At 38.8% G+C, this 14,599-nt stretch overlaps 1 protein-coding gene across 9 annotated transcripts in view; it reads right to left on the bottom strand.

The window, feature by feature from the left end:
• Positions 1–14,599, bottom strand: part of STS (steroid sulfatase) — a 112,292-nt gene that overhangs the window by 52,201 nt on the left and 45,492 nt on the right. The window lies entirely within an intron of this gene.

Raw genomic sequence — 14,599 nt, 5'->3', positions numbered from 1 at the left:
ACTCGATTTACCTTTTTTTTCGGTAGCTTGTGCAACCTGTTGTGTGGGGCTCCATACAGCAGCTTTCCACTTCCGGTTCATCCCCACAATGCGGCAGGAACTGTCGGTGAAAAGGGCGTAGCGTGTTTCATTTGCTGGCAGCTGGTTGTACGGTGGAGCTTCTTTAGCCCGGGTCACTTGCTCCTGCTTTTCTTTATTAGAGAGACTAAAATCTTTACCTTTTGGCTAGTTTGTAATTATTTCTAAAATTCCAGGGCGATTTGGGTTACCAATACGGGCGCGCTGCGTGATGAGGGCAATTCACTTGCTCCATGTGGCGTCAGTGGCATGGTGAGTAGAGGGAACCTTTTCTTTAAACATCTACCCCAGCACTGGCAGTCGAGGTGCCAGGCGAAGTTGTGCTTTTGTGCCAATTACTTCTGAGGCAGCTTGAACTCCTTTATAGGCAGCTAAGATTTTTTTTTTTGTGGGAGTGTAGTTGGCTTCGGACCCTCTGTAGCTTCTGCTCTAGAATTCCAGGGGTCGGCCTCGGGTTTCACCAGGCACCTTCTGCCACAGGCTTCAAGACAATCTATGGCTCCCAGCTGCTGAGTAAAGTACGTTCTTCACATTTGGTTTCCTCTTGACTGGGCTAAGGGCTACTGCATGGGCAATTTCTTGTTTAATTTGAGCAAAGGCTTGCTGCTGTTCAGGGCTTTAGTGGAAATTATTCTTTTTGCGTGTAATAAGGTAAAGAGGGCTTACAATTTGGCTGTACTTAGGAATGTGCATTCTTTAAAAACTGATGGCACTTAGAAAAGCTTGTGTTTTTTTTTTTGTTAGTAGGTGGGGACATAGCTGTAATTTTGTTAATAACATTAGTAGGAATCTGACGCCGTCTATCTTGCCATTTTACTCTCAGGAACTGAATTTTTCGAGCAGGTTTTTTAACTTTACTTTTTTTAATGGCGAAGCCGGCTTCTAGGAGAATTTGAATAATTTTTTTTCTTTTTTCAAACACTTTCGCTGCTGTGTTTTTCTATACGATGATATTATCAATATATTGTAGATGTTTTGGAGCTTCACTCTTTTTTAGTGCAGCCTGGATTAGTCCATGACAGATGGTAGGATTGTGCTTCCACCCCTGGGGTAGTCGGTTCTAGGTGTACTGCACGCCCCTTCAGGTGAAAGCAAATTGAGGCTTGCATTCTGCTGCCAAAGGAATGGAGAAAAATGCATTTGCAATGTCAATGGTGGCATACCACTTTGCTGCTTTGGACTCTAGCTCGTACTGGAGTTCTAGCATGTCTGGCACGGCAGCGCTCAGCGGTGGAGTCACTTCATTCAATGCCCGATAGTCTACAGTTAATCTCCATTCCCCATCAGATTTACGCACAGGCCAAATGGGGCTGTTAAAGGGTGAGTGGGTTTTACTGACTACCCCTTGGCTTTTTAGCTTTCGGATCATTTTATGAATAGGAATTACGGCATTTCTCGTTGTTTTGTACTGCCGACGGTGCACTATTGAAGTGGCAATTGGTACTTGTTGTTTTTCTTCCTGCAGAAGTCCTACTGTAATTGGATTTTTAGATAGTCCAGGCAAGGTGTTTAATTGCCGGATGCGCTCTGCCATTACAGTTGCAATTCCAAATGCCCATCTTAGTCCCTTTGGGTCCTTAAAATATCTACTCTGAAGGTAATCTATGCCCAAAATACATGGGGCCTCTGGACCAGTTGCAATAAAATGTTTCTTCCAATCCTTTTTAGTTAAACTTACTTCCGCTTTTACCAGGGTGAAGTCCTGCGATCCACCTGTTACACCAGCAATTGAAACAGATTTTGCTCCTACGTGTCTTGATGGAAGTATCGTACACTGTGCACCTGTGTCCACTAAAGCTTTATATTTTCGTGGTTTCGAAGTGCCAGGCCATTGAATTTACACGGTCCAAAAAACACGGTTTTCCCTTGCCTCCCCCTGGCTAGAGGCAGGGCCCCTCTAAGCCTGTTGCTCTTTCTTTTCTGAGGCATACATCTTAGAAGTTCCCTCAAGAGGGTCAGACATGTTATTATTAGTATTACATTTGGCACTTTGGCTGCGAGAAACAGGAGCGGCTTTTTTTTTGGAAATTTTTTCTTCCTTCAAATCCCGCACTCGTTGTGCCAGAACAGCAGTAGGCTTCCCATCCTATCTTCTCATGTTTTCTTTAGAATTTCGCAAGAAGAACCACAACTCAGCTCGGGGAGTGTACCCTCTTTCCCAACTGGGGTAACGTTTGCGTTGGATATTAGGGTTTTTAATTTGTACAGCTGAAATTTGGAGGAGGTCCTCCTTAATTTCCTCCCTGAGTCTCCGATGATTTTTCTCTATTTTATTTTCTAAGTTTTGCAAGCGTGTTTCCACAGCTGCAATCCTAGCATGAGTCGGGCTATGTACTGCATTCGCATATGCACGAAGCTTCTTTGCCATATTGAGTACTGTTTCATACACCTCATCTCTCTTCATTATTGCTAGGGCAGACGCATATTCAGGTGGCCCAAGCCGCACGAGCTTTCTCCACATCACCGGCGTGCATGGTACCAGGTCTGGATTTTTAGTTGTTACATCATCCGAAAAAATAATTTTTGTTACTGCCATTTCCCTGAGGCGTTGGACCCCCTGCTCTATGGTTTTCCATCGGGTCTGCTGAACATATAAGTCATTTGCACACAGATATCTTTGTGCCACACTATCCAGGACCCGTTCCCAGAGACTTTGAGGGTTAGCCCCTCTTATCACGCCCTGGTCGATAACAGGATTATGAGACAGAGACCTCAAATGTCTCGCCTTAGAGCCATCTAAAACTGTGGCCTCACCTGCCGCATCTCAGAGACGAACTAGCCAGCTGATAATAGATTCATCAGGTCTCCGGGTGTAATTTTTTCTTAATTCACGAAGATCTTTCAGGGAAAAAGACTCATTATTGGTCTCTGCTCTCCTACCAGTTGTCTTGACTCCTAATTTTACATCAGGAGGTGTCGAGGGTCCCTCTCTAGCATTATCATCATCATTATCCTCCACCGGCCGATCGGTCTTCTTGGTGCGTTTCCCACTTTTTGTACTGGTAGCTACAGCCATTGGTTGGGGCTTATTCTTCAGTTTAGTTGCTGGGTTTTGGCCTAGGGTGTTGGCAACAACCTGCGTAACTGGGATAGGAGACAATTTATCTCCCTGTTCCCTCTCCTCTGTCTCCTGCTCTATAGTGCTTAGCAGGGTGCGATATGCATGTGCTAGGGCCCAGCTCACTGTAATAATCCTTTTCTCTTTAGAACCATCCTGGCACTTCCCTTTTAAGTAGCTTGCAACCTCGATTGGATCCTGAATATTTTTAGTTGGGAATTCCCAGATTATGGGGTTAGAAAATTTCTTTAAAATCTGGCCCATTTTCTCCCATTTGCCATTTCACTCAAGATTCCTCCTGCCGAGCTTGACTCCTAAATTAGGAGTCTTCCCAGCCCTTTTAGAAATTTCAGCCTTCATTCTATATAGACTGTAAATGGTGCAACAAAGACTTACTAAATTAATTACCATAAAGATGATTTCCTTAATACTCAAGGAGATCAGGGAGATCTGAATGTTTTTTAATAAAGATGTAACCGATTCAGAGGAGAGGAAAGGAAATAAAGGCAGGAAATCTTTTTTGCCTGCTTCTCCTCTAATAAATAACACAAACCATGATTTATACATTCTTGAAGCAGATTCCAACATTTTCATAAATCTCCTGTAAGCCATTGCAACCAAGCCTAGCCCGATGAGCATTTTCGTCAATATTCCTTTCATACAAAAACTACGCATCAAAGACAACACCGGAGCTATCTTCGGATGAGTAAACAGACCCATTGACCACAAAGGCATCAAAACATCAAAGAAACCTAACGAGCCGACATACAAACAGGTCCCCACTACGAAAGACATTATGGATTTAAGAAACTTAGCCATGCCGACAGCTGAAACCAACATAGTATTAGATAAAAGTTTTTTCCACTTTTTTCTGGTGCTGATAATCTGAAGGTCGTGAGTTCCCCGTACGGGCCACCAAAAAGTATGTTCAAGTTTAGGACAAATTTGGGGAAAAAAGAGCTTCAAAGGGCCCCCCCCCCTCCTCTTTCTTTTTTACAATTTTTTCCTTTAATGAGCTCAGAAAGAATTGTTTTTGTGGTGAAAATGGAAAAAACTTTTTATTAACAAAAATACAAAAGAAACACTCCCCTAACCTAAACCCAGATGAGACGAACCCAGCCGGTCCTCGCCGGGGAGAGTGGCAGAGCCTCCCAAGCTGACTTTCAGCAGCGGCCCCCGAAGTCTAGATTTTTGTCTTTTGGAGTCGGTGCAAATTCTTGGAGCAGGGAGAAGGGAGAGAGGGGGAGGGGCAGCTGGGAGCAGGCCTAAAGCAAGCCCAAGACAAGCTAAAGCGAGCCCAAGACAAGCAAAAGCAAACTCAAGACAAGCTAACACGGGGGCACAGACAAAACAGCTGGGGGAAAAGGGAAAAAACGGCTAAAGAAGCCAGGGGAGGGGGTCACAGCTGAGCAGACGGCAGAGAGCAAGACACAGCCTACAACTGAAGCGCAGCAAGAGAGAGAGAGCTGGAAAACACTAGCCTAGATAAAACTATTTGAGGGAGGGACCGGCAGCTGCACGGGGGAAGCAAGGAGAGGAGCCAGTTCAAACATCATTATAGACAAGTCCATCCAGTAGTGTGCTCAAAGGACATTTGCTGAAAAAGAAAGATTCCTCTCCTCTTTCTCCTTCTTTCTATTTTCTCTGGAAGATGGTTAGGAAAAAAAGGAGGTAAGGGAGAGAAGGATGCTGTGCCTCCCCTCTTGTGGAATCATAAGGCTGCAAGGTCCACTAAAGCTATGGAATATAACTTCATGCTGGTCTAGGGCAAGAATTTGATTATCTTGGAGTGTTTTTTTGTTCATCCCTAGTAAGCAACTCAGCCCTTAGGGGTCAGGTGTTCCTCTGAATATTGAGCTTACTACTGTAATACAAAATCAGTTCAATGTTCTCAGGCTTACTGAAATGTGCTCTTCATAAGGAAATGTTATAAAGAAAGTTTCATGGGTAAGGAAAGAGAATGATTTAAAAACAGAAGTGTGTATATGAAATCAAAAGAAAGCAAAAACAAAAAGAAAGCATTCAAACTAGTAAAAAATAACCTCAGTACACTGTGAAACACACGACCCCTGCAACACAAACATCACTAGTAAAAAAGAATTATAGGAAAGAAAAAAAAAAAGATTTCACTTCAGTTTTTCTTAAACAGCATCCTAAATTGAAATAGAAATGCCTTTTTGTACAATCAAGTGACGAGGGGAAAAGCTGCAGAGCAAAATTGCCACTTTACCAGCCTGCCTTTCACTAATCACTGTATCATTACTGCTTCCCCTAGACCTAAAAAATTCATTATTTCTCATTATCGCATTTCTTATTATACAGAAAACAATAAAAAGCTGTCTTTAATGCAATATAAATAACTGGTTTTTTAGAAAAAATATGATCTTTAGTTGTATTGCCACCCTGCCTATTATATAGTGTGGTTATTTTAGCAGTCAAATTGAAAAATTACCAGAGTCAATAAGAAGGCAATTCTACAAAGCTCATTGATAAGAGTTTATTACCATCTGGAACTTGAGCCTTGTGATTCTGTATGAAATTCTGCATGGAAATTCACTAAGAGGAACCAGTTTGTTGATGAACAATACAGAGTCAATATTGTCATAAGCTTTATTATATGATTACTGCTTTCACTCAGAATTATTTCACCTTTTTTTAAGCAACAGTCTCAAAACAATTAACATACATTTCAAAAGAAGCATGAAAAGGTTTCATGTCTCTCTCCAAAAACACCATGGATTATTTGAAAAGAATCTCTAGTATTCTCAGTATCATCACTGAAACACACATGATCAGTTTTAGGTTTTCCTACAGCTAGCTGATATGCAGCTAGGAAAAAAAATGTCAGAAGGCTGGAAGACATTCCCTGAGGCATAGCAGAAACTGTTCATAGCATTATAGTTCATATATCGGAAAATATATTTAATTATCCTTTAAAAATACCACTTAAAATACCACTTAATCTCCAAGACCAGAAGAAAATCTGGTTCCTGAGTCCAGGTGCAAATACTATCCATTTCCAGCCTCCAACATGGATCAAGACTGTGAAAAAAAATTACTTATCTTTCCTTCTTCCCAAATCCCATGCTAGCTGAATTAAAGTCCTGATGCTTTACTACATATCCAGATCTGGATTAGTGGGTGACTAGCAACAAAGTTATATCTCAGTAGGTAAAACTGAACATCATCTCTGTGTCTCAGTTTTCTTTTGGGAAAAAGATTAATGAGATTTCCCTATCTTACAAAGGCTTTGTGAAAATGCTTATTTGCAAATCTGTTATACACTGTAGCAAAGTACTGACAGAGAAAAGATGAGAGATGTCAAAGAATCTGCCTTCAAAACAGAACTTCAATAGCATGTGTTAAATAAAACATGAGAATTCATATTTAACAATGAGGAATACACCTACTGTTGAGAAGCTGCTCATTAAGAAGGCATTCTGTGATGAGGAGATAGGATTCCAATGGGAAAAGAAAGAGCATGTAAATATATGTTAAAAAACTATACCACAAGACATAAGCATAGGAAGTATAATTTTTTTCTATCTTTGAGTACTTGACTTTATAGTCTTACAATGTTCACTTGTGCCTTCTGCATGTTTGTATGCATTTATGGGCTGTATCAGCTATGTTAAGGTACTGGGTAATCCACTACAAAATTATCTAAAGGTACAAGGAAGAGGCATGAATGAGAAGTTTTAAACACACAGATTAAAAATCCTTGACATTTTCAGTTTCTCTGTTCCTTGGTTTCATGTTTAGGCTTCTTTCACACACATGTAACTACTACCAGCAACATCCTTCTCCTACTAGCACAGTGACATTCTTTATAAAACCACGATTACAGCTCTATAAATACCCACACAGATACACTTTCAGTGTCCAACTATTGAAGAAGAAAAATGGCAAAAGCCACGTTCCTAATTAAGGGCTGAAGGTTAAAGGCTAACAACAGTAACACTTCTGCCAAAATGAGTAAAATCTATCAACCTGATCCCTTGCTCTACATGAATGACTTACTAACTTCCTGTGGAGTTTTTCTAGCACAGCGAAAATGTAATTTTTCTTGAAAGCTTCCCAATATTTGTGCTGAAAAGGTTGCTATGCAAAGACCCTCAATGAGCAAAACCTTTAGCAGCTACTTTAAAATTGTTTTTCTAGTCTATATTTTGGAGACTGTCTACAATTTGAATACAGTTGGCCCTGTTTAGTTACCCTACCGCAACCTTTATCTGAGTATTCATACTCAGATCTTTCTCCACATTGACCTGAATTCCTGTAGCTCAATTTTGGCTTAAATCTTTGCTGTGTTCTTAATCTAATTGATAATGGTTTTCCCTACCCACCTTAAGCAAGGAGCAAAATCCAACCATAAAATTTATACGTAAAATTAAACTTCAGAGGCAAAGGTTAAACAAAAGGTTAGTTGCACATTTCATTAGAGAATTTCCTTTCCTCCTTGCCCGGATTTATCCTCATTGTTTGGAGTCATTAGGATTCTCTCTTATTTCTAGTTTATCTAAAACAGACTTTGAGCTTTCTCTTACTAACGGTAATTACCTTATCTAAGAGTAGTGCTAATTTTTTTTTCACCGATTACAACATTTTGATCTTACTCAATGCTAGATGTCATGTCACTGGTTTTGTATTAGACCAAACTTTAAGAGCTTCATAATTAACAGAAAGCCTTTACATTTTTGAACATTGCATGATTATATATTTGTAAGGAAAAATGCAGAGTGCCCTATCACACGTTGTGCTGACAACTAACTTCTGTTTAACTTCTGCAACATCAGATGCAAATGAAACCTCTTAAGCAGCTGGCAGCAAATTTTGAACTACACAGCACTATTACCCCAAATTACATTACACTGAACTTTTTCATCATGGAGTACTAAGATACTATTTGAACATGACTGATTAAAAAGTGCTACAGAAGCGGCCACTTAAGATGTGCCTTGTAATCTTGTCAATAATGTTCTGAAAAGGAGCTTTGCTGTATACAAAGATGTGATACAGGAAAAGGAAACTGGACTTAAGGAGGATTAGGTAGATCAGGAGGCTTATCATAGTGGAAACAGGAGTCTTTCATCACCTACTCACCTCTTAAATTTGGTCCCATTCAGCAGTGACTGAAAGTCATTTCTGCTTAGTGACATATGAAATGGGTTTGGGTTTTAGAGCAGATTGTAACTGGAAAGCATCCATATCATAAAAGTCAGAACCACAAATGTTTTTAATCTGTAGCCACATTGACAATTTTCTCAGATGTGACCTAAAGAGTGAATGTGAGTCCAGAGCTTAACTACTGTCTTAGCTGAATAAACAGTTTCTTAATGCTAGGATAAGAGCAGAAGGCAAGACAGGGTGGGAAAATTCCATCCTAGTTACAGGGCACCTGTATTGGCTGAATACCTTCATCTTCAGAGGTGCTGGCTGAACATCTTTCATGATAAGAAAACCAGCCTAATATTAAACCTTATAGATTTGAGATGTACACAAGTATACATTCAGAAAAGCAAGGTCAAGGATTGCACTATTAGCATCAGGCACCGATCTCCAGATTTTTAATGCTATTCTTAAGTTTCCAGTCTCAGCCAACATTATGTCACATATATCTCAGCTGGATAAGATCAGTGCTTATCTGCTGCTTCTGATCATGTGAAATCCTTCTGATTTCCTTATCTTTTAAATCAATGTTGCACTGTTACAAATGATTACATTAGGTGAAAAGCCATGATAAATTAGGCTTATCTAGTGCAGGGTTTTTTCTTGGGAAAAAAAATAATTATAGCACATTAATTTTTTTCTCATAGCAAGAGGAATTTATCTTTTTTTTCTTCCCATATTACTAAAAATTATTGTTTTGATTTTTTGTATAATTCAGAATTCTCAGAAGATTAGTGGTACATTTTTAGATTTTTCCATATAGAATAGGTTTCTTAATAGAAGTTCAAAATATACAAACACTACAAAGTGAAACAAAGACATGATAATTCAAAATAACAACCACTAACACTTATATGTACAAAAAAAAAAAAAAAAATAGAGCTCTGATTAAATTTAATAATATTATGCTGTTTACCAGAATGATGATAGTTATTGTACAATATTGGAAAGAATGTTAAAAAAAACCACAAAGCCCGAAACACCCAACCTCTAGGAATGTAAGTTCAGGCCAGAATAGCTTGAAACAAATATTAAAATTAAATTTTAATTACTTAGTAATTAAAAATAATAAGTCAACTTTAAGAGCTTAAGGAATTGTAAGTTTAATACAATGACTTTAAAATGTGAAAAAAAAATTACTCCTTTTTCTCTTTGCTTTGTGAATGTGTTAGACTATGTCACTTTCATCAGAGCAAGAATTCCTATGAGCCTTTTGGGTATAATTCAGTTTTCTGTCTCTTAAATATATTGCATTTTCCAATGTAACTTTTGTTTTCTTTCTGAAAGGATTATTTTCATCTGTTAATGAAGTGGTAGTACATGTATCACTAAAACAGAAAAAGACACCAAAGGGATCATTAAAAATAGTTTATATTAAATTGAAATAGTTTTTACTTAGACCCGTCATTGACATCATTCCAGAGTAGAATAAAGATTAAAAGTAGAGGATGTGATCAAGTTCACATAATTAGCATATTAATTATTTAAATATGCACAGATTCATCAGATAAAAGGTATGTAAGGATTTAGTTTTCACCATCTCACAAATGGGTGGTATAGAGATTAGGAGGCACAGCTTAATCCTGCACATATTACTGATATAATCTCCTTTACAACACTAGGAAATCTCATTAGGGAATAAATAAATAAATTAGATGTTTTTCCCAAAAGTCTGGAGGCTGCCTTGGTGGAGCTTCTGCCCTTCTCTTCCTATTTGGAAGTGCTGTGTGAAGATATGTATTTATAGATAATTCATAATAATGATAACAGTGGAATCAAAGAAAACCAGTTGAAACGTGGTCTGGCTTTTAGTTAGTCCTACCAGATTGTACCCACTGTCCTTCCTCAGTGAAGTAAGTATATTTTACATCTGCCCTGATGCATTTCAGTATAGGCTACGTCACCCCAGAGAGTTGTGTTGCAGAGTATTGCAAATGCTTCAACAAGTCATTGTAAGGCTCAATTTCTTCATATATCTAAGGTTTAATTAAATAGCTACTTTTAGTTAGAAAAAAAGATTATGGGTTGTCATTTGCTTGTACAGAAAATGTACTTAAGATATCATTAGCATCCTCAAAATTTGTCAATCAACATATTAATAGAGAATCACAAAATGGTTCAGGTTGGAAGGGACTTTCAAAGATCTAGTCCAATCTCTCTGCCACATGGCTCAGAGCCCTGTACAACCTGACCCTGAACACTGCCAGTGATGGGACACCCACAGCCCAGCTTCTCTGGGCAACCTGGTCCAGTGTCTCACTGTCCTCATCACAAACAATTACTTTCTAAACCTGCCCTCTTTCAGTTTAAAACCATTGTCCCTTGTCTTGTCAATTGGTAACAAGTCCTTCTCCACCCTTTTTATAGCCCCCTTTATGTGTTGAAAGGCAGCAATAACCCTGGAACCTTTCCCTCTCCAGGCTAAGCAATGTCAGCTCCCCAGGCTAAACAACCTCAGCTCTTCCAGGCTTTCTTCAGAGAAAAAATATTTCCAGAACTTGGACCATTTCTGTATCTCTCCTCTGGGCCTAGATGCATTACTCCAGGTGGGGGTCATATTATCTGGCTTCTATTTAATTCACAGTTCCTTTGTTCCTCTACTGACTTCTAAAGGTTGTATTTTACTTTGTTTCAAACATGATTTGAACAGATTTTTTTCTTGTTTTCTCCAGCATCTCACAGAATCACAGAAGGATTGATGTTGGAAGGGGCCTCTGGAGGCTTCCTTGCCCAAGCCTCCTGCTTAAACAGGGCCACTAGGAGCCCTGGACCATCTCCAGACTTCACCACCTCGGGCAACCTGTGTTAGTGTGTGATCATCCTCAGAGTAGAAAAGTTTTCCCGATGTTCAGAGGAAACCTCATGTTTCAATTTGTGCCTATTCCTTCTTACCACTGGGCACAAATGAGAAGAGCCTGGGCCCATTCTCTTTGTACCCTTCCTTCAGGTATTTACATAGGTCAATAAGATACTCTCTTTTTCCAGGCTGAACAGGGCTTCGGTCCCAGCTCTCACAGGTTTTTCTCTTAAAAAAATGCTCTAGTCTCTCTTATAACCCTTTGCTGGACACTGTTCAGTAGCTCTCTATCCCTTTGATACTGGGATACATCAACTTATACTTTTCCTATGAAATTCTACAAAACTTTATAAGATATTTGAAATAAAAGTTACATGTAAGATGTTTTGTAATTCCCTTCCCTTCCCTTCCCGTCCCTTCCCTTCCCTTCCCTTCCCTTCCCTCCCTTCCCTTCCTCTTCCCTTCCCTTCCCTTCCCTTCCCTCCCTTCCTTCCTTCCCTTCCCTTCCTTCCCTTCCCTTCCCTTCCCTTCCCTTCCCTTCCCTTCCCTTCCTTCCCTTCCCTTCCCTCCCTTCCCTTCCCTTCCCTTCCCTTCCCTTCCCTTCCCTTCCCTTCCCTTCCCTTCCCTTCCCTTCCCTTCCCTTCCCTTCCCTTCCCTTCCCTTCCCTTCCCTTCCCTTCCCTTCCCTTCCTTCCCTTCCCTTCCCTTCCTCCCTTCCCTTCCCTTCCCTTCCCTTCCCTTCCCTTCCCATTAACAAACATTGCATGACTGTAATATTTTTCTTGTAATATTAGCTTGATCCTAAGATAAGTCAAAAAATCATGAGAGAGAGGCAATTAAGTTTTTTCAGCTTTCAGGTCATTCATATAATAAAGACATCCAGACAAGGTCCCCACTTTACAGTTACTTATCCTACAATTTCTGAGATTTTTTTACTTTTATGCCTTTCAGTTGGGATTATCCTACAAAGGAAGAAGACCTGATATGTAATTCTGCTACTGCTAACAGAATAATAACCAGCCATTTGCAAAAGAGGTGTTGGATTAGTGTGTCTTCACACAGCTTGCATGCAAGTCTACAGGGGGCTCCAAAACTCTTTGCAGTGATCTGTTTTGGATTAAATTAGTGTAATGTAATTTACATCAAAAACAATTTCTGAACATATCCATTTTTCTTCCTATACTAAATCAGGAATGAAGGAATGAAAGAAGGGAATAGAGGAAGGAAGAAAAGGATGATAGTACATTCATTGATTCATTCATCATTTCTTTTTCCATTTTTAGACTGTTAGATTATTTCATTTGCTCTCATATGAATTATAATTAATAGAATTAATAAGGTGCTTAGCCTACATTGAAAGAAAATTAATGTTATTAGCCAGAGAATAATTCTCTAAGGCATGTCACATGCAGTGACATTATAACTGTGAATGCTTTCAACATTGAATTCTGTTATACCCACATCAGCAGGAAAAAGCAATAGACATACATGGTCCCAAAGCTTATCAAGAGGCTTTGTATTTTGGATTTTTGACATGGAGTGTAATTATACTCTTCAATATTGGTTTAACAAGTCACAAACATTAAATATTCAAGGAAGTATTTTATTCATGTGTCTTTTAGGCTTTTCTCCTCCCAGTATGACAATTGCCTTAAAATTGAATAATGGTCTAATTTGGTACTGCTTCTGAATAAACAAACAAATGAAAATGGAGCTGTTTTGGATTTAGAATTATGAAGCTTGGGTGGATTTTTCCATCTTGAAAGAAAAACTTTTGCTATCTCCTTTGAAAATGGCACCTAAAGTCTTTCTGATTCCAACTGATCTCCCAAATGAGGAATAATACTTCAGTTGCATTTCATTGTTCAGTCTTTATGTCTTTTTCATCACTGGCCTGGCAGTACTTCTACTTGCATCTTCTACTCTTTTCTACTCCTTTTTTTAAAGTCATCCACAAGGGTCTTCCACATGTCTCAGTCAGCAGAAAATACTGTAAATTTCTGTTAGAACTGAGTTAAAGTTGGTGTATTTTTCCTAACAAAGTCAAAGATTTCTGATGCTGTTCTATAATGTAGTTTTCAATATGCTCATGTTTTCTTCATATGCTGTGCTGTCTTTACTTAGAAAGTCTTGCAGCATATTGTTATATCTGGGCTATTTTGTTCTTACTGTTTCTGCAAGCTACATTCATCTATGTATAAATACTAATTTCTGTCAAGTGAATGATAAAACCTCCATTTCTGAAAAGTTCACAGTATTCACTTTTTCATCTTTTCTAGACATTTTCTTTTTTTAAACCTTTCTACTGTAGCATCTTCAGAGGCATTTCCAAGAACATGCTGACATCAGAAGTACAGTGAATCAATCTACTTTCTGACATAGCAGATGCATTAAAAGTGGATGTTTCAGTGGAGGTTAATGGAAATAAGTACTCCCTTCAACTGAAAAAAAAGAAAAGCTTTATTATTCTTCCAGATTCATTTGGAAATGACAGCCATAACTCTTTTTTTTTTTTTTTTCATCAGGCTAATAATGGAGGAGAAGGTAGCAGAGAAACTAAATGCATCTTCTACATCCTAGAGCAAATATGCCATCTCTCATCAGCAAGATCATACAAGACATAAGCAAAAAAGAGTAACCAGATCCCAACTGAAAAAGAAAGTGTTACTTTTATACTAGTAAATGACTAGCTACAGTATAGCTATTTACTAGCATACTAGCTGTGGATCTGTTTTCCAATTAAACCAGCTCTACTCTCCCTGATGCTCCTGTAATGAACAAAGGACAATACCTGAGGAATCTTGTCTATATCTACATCTATATTTGTTCTAATTTCTTATATTACCACCCTTATATTACCACCATTTCTATCTCTGATTTATCCCAATCTTTTCAAATAGCATGTTTCTGTCCTACAGTTGGTTTATTTGACACATCTCCTAAGAGCCTGTGGTCATTCTGGAAAAGAGCAGTGTTTTTCAATCTGTTACCACCTCTGCATCACTAAATAGACCAAAACAGCAGCATGTCAGCTACCCTGCTTTCCAACTTGCTGTTGAAACCCTAGAGACACTCTCTGGATCAGCAAGGAAACAGCAAAATGTAATGGCAGCAGCAAATAAGCAATTAGGCTGGAATAAGCTAAATATTGCACAACAGAAAAAGGAAATAAAACACAGGCGGTAAAACCAGCTTATGTCCAGTCCATTGCTACAACGTGAATGCAAACAGAAATTATAACACATGCATTCTTTTATCTAATGCAAGTACTCAACTGACCAAATGCTGCTGGGTCACTGCAAGGCATGGTAAAGATTCAGGATTGATAGAACTGGAATGAAAAAAACCCTGCTCTCTCTTCACAAAGCATGATTTACAAAAGAGTATTGTTCTGTTATCTCCTACATTGAAAACCTTTCCTAAGCACGTCACAGTTTCCCACAAGGGTTTTTCCCATTCCTGTAAATACTGCAGTAAGTACATTACAAATCACTAAGT

Source organism: Erithacus rubecula (assembly GCF_903797595.1).
Source record: "Erithacus rubecula genome assembly, chromosome: 1".
NCBI lineage: Eukaryota > Metazoa > Chordata > Aves > Passeriformes > Muscicapidae > Erithacus > Erithacus rubecula.
The sequence above is the reverse complement of the archived record's forward strand: the minus strand, read 5'-3'. Positions and strand labels throughout refer to the sequence as shown.